The sequence below is a fragment of the Colobus angolensis genome, unplaced genomic scaffold (genome assembly GCF_000951035.1).
Source record: "Colobus angolensis palliatus isolate OR3802 unplaced genomic scaffold, Cang.pa_1.0 Scaffold10, whole genome shotgun sequence".
NCBI lineage: Eukaryota > Metazoa > Chordata > Mammalia > Primates > Cercopithecidae > Colobus > Colobus angolensis.
This window is the reverse complement of record NW_012110919.1, coordinates 19,980,883-19,984,092: the sequence shown is the minus strand read 5'-3', so window position 1 is coordinate 19,984,092 and position 3,210 is coordinate 19,980,883.

Genomic DNA, 3,210 nt, shown 5'->3' with positions numbered 1-3,210 from the left:
GCATAACGTGCAGGTTTGTCACATATGTATACTTGTGCCATGTTGGTGTGCTGCACCCATCAACTCGTCAGCACCCATCAATTCATCATTTATATCATGTGTAACTCCCCAATGCAATCCCTTCCCCCTCCCCCCTCCCCATGATAGGCCCCAGTGTGTGATGTTCCCCTAATTTTTGTATTTTTAGTAGAGACGGGGTTTCATCATGTTGGTCAGGCTGGTCTCGAACTCCTGACCTCGAGCAATCTGCCCGCCTCACCCTCCCAAGTGCTGGGATTACAGGTGTGAGCCGCTACTCCTGGCTGGAACCCTGTGATTTTTAAACATCAACGTGTTTTAAAACACCTGCTTTGTGCTGGGCACTGTGTTGGGTGCTGTGCCATGTCCTAATTCATTAAATCTAAACTCCTGAATATTCAAAACCACTTCCTGAAGCATTTACATGATCCCAGTGATATATAGGCAAGGAGAATACGGCTCAGAGAGGGGAAGTGACTTGCTGAACGTCACACAATGAGTAACAGGTGGAACCTGAATTTAAACCTAAACCGGCCAGAATCCAAAGTCCATGGTTTTTCTGTTCTGTCATGCTGCCACAGAGGCAGTTTAGTGTAATGACTAACTGGCTAAGAGTGCAGGCTCTGCATTTAGATGGATGTGGGTTCTACGTGCTTCAAGCCATGTGACTTGGACAAGGAATTTAACTTCTCTGAGTCTCAGTTTCTTCACCTTTATGGGTGGGGATTAGAAATCCCTTCTGGGTTGGGTGTGGTGGCTCACGCTTGTAATTCCAACACTTTGGGAGGCCAAAGTGGGAGGATATCTTGAGCCTAAGAATTTAAGACTAGCCTGGGCAACAAAACAAGACCCCATCTGTACAAAAAGTAAAAATATTAGTGAGCAAGGTGGTGTGCACCTGTAGTTTTAGCTACTCGGGAGGCTGAGGTGGAAGGATTGCTTGAGCCTGGTAGTTTGAGGCTGCAGTGAACCAGATGGAGCCACTGCTTTCAGCCTGGGCAAAAGAGTGAGACCCCGTCTCAAAAAGAAAAAAAAAATAGAATTATTTCTGTGGCCATAGGATTGTTGAGCAATTTCAGAAGATTCTGCATGTAAAGCACTCAGATAGGGCCTAGCATGTGTAAGTGATGGATAAATGTTAGCAATAATCTGTTTCCAAAGAATAAGCCAGCTTACTCGGTGGTTTCCAGTTAGAACTCAAAGCACTTTACCAATGTTCATTTTCCCCAAAGCACTTAGAACTCACTGCTATCAATGCCCCTGTTTAATTTATTAACTAGTGAATTTTAAAAAATCAACTTTTATTGTTCAAAACTATTGAATTGTGGGCGCAGTGGCTCATGCCTGTAATCCCAACACTTTGGGAGGCTGAGGTGGGAGGATCTCTTGAGCTCAGGAGTTTGAGGCCAGCCTGGGCAACATAGCAGGACCTCATCTCTACAAAAAAATGTTTAAAATTTAACTGGGCATGGTGGCACGTGCCTGTAGTCTCAGCTACGTGGGAGGTTGAGCCCGGGTCCATGCTGCAGTGAGCCGTGGACCGCCCCACTGCACTCCAGCCTGAGGGACAGAGCAAGAGGCTGTCTCAAACAAACAAAAACAAGTGAATTGTTTTTGAGCCTCACCATATGGCAGGCGCTGCAGTAGGTGTTTTATCACGTTTATCTCATTTAAATAAAGTGAGTGGCAAATCTTGCTGCAGTAAGGGTGCTGAATTCCTCTTATTAGGAGTGGCTGCTTGAAGGCAAAATAAATCCCATCCTTTCATTTTCTTGAGTCCCAGCAGTAGCAGCAACAGGGACTGTCGAGGGTTTATCACAAGCCAGGAACCCTTCTAAGCATATTACTATTATCCTGGTGCAAACGTAATCGCGGTGTTTGCCATTCCTTTTAATGGCAAAAAGTAATGCCATGATCATGGCTGCTAATATGATCTCATGGAACCCTGTGAGGGAGGGGCTTTTATTATCCCCATTTTACAGATAAAGAAACTGACCCTTAGAGAGAATTTGCTGTGACAGCTGTCTTAGTTCAGGTCGAGCTTGATTTAAATAACACACGTTTCTGAGGCCGAAGCTTAAAATAAAAAAAACCCCTGTGAATGGCAAAGATGTCTTGCTTTGGGAAGCAAGTAGCCCTACCCCTCAGTCAATTCGGTTCCCCAGGCTCTGTCTTCTCAAATCTCGGTATTTCAGAGCTTAGTATTTCAGAAAGGGATTTTGGCTATTAACAGGACAATTTCTTCATGCTAAAGATTAGGGAACTCAGGCCCAGAGAGGTAAGAGAACTATCCCAGGTCACACAGTCTGACGGCAGCAGAGCTGAGGCTCAAATTCCCGTGCTCCGACTTTCAGGCCCGGGCCGCCGAGTTATTAAGGGACTCTGGCCAGGGAAAGGAAGGGAGGAACCCTGAAGTTTCCATTCCCTCACCTGCAAAATGGGGTCAATCACGGGCCCTCTTTGGTGTTACGTGGGTGTGGCCCAGCCCAGGGGCGGACACCCTGCACTAGGAATGTGACAATGGACGGTTCAGGGAGGGCTGGAACTTGGGCAGTCCTCAGGGGAGGTGGTGAGAGGGTGTGACAGAGCCAGGGCGGAGCCTTGGGGGCCAGAGGCGTGGATTCGCGAATTCGGGGCGGGGCTTGAGGTTTAAACGTTGAGATCGGGCAGTGGGCGGGGCTTGAGAGCCTAGGAATAGGGTTGCAGTCCTTGGGCGGGGTTCTGGAAGACGGGGCGGGGCTTTGTGAGGCCGCTGGGCGAGTTCTGAAGCAGTGGGAGGGCAGCCGGGCTTAGGGAACCAGGAGGCTGGTTTAAGAACTTGGATAGGCAGTCCGCGGGGCTCAGAGGAGCTAATGTTCCTGTATTAAGGGATTCTGGGGGAATCTTTGAGGAGCTAGGGGACGTGGCCTTGCAGAGCCTAGGGGGTCAGTGAGCGGGGCTCTAAGAACCCCGCTCCGGGGGTCTAAGGAGCAGTGGGCGTGGCTCAGAGGCGCCTGTGGGCGTGGCCCTCTGGCCACTCAGATGACTGGAGAGCTGGGCGTGCGCTTGGGCACCGTCTGCGTCCCTCGGCACGACCAGAGGGGGCGTAGCGAGGAGTGGAACGTGGGGTGGGAAGCGTGCTTCCCCTCCCGGAAATGGGCGGGGCGTACCGCAGCCCGGCAGCCCTGGTTGGGCCCCGCGCGGTGCGGGGGC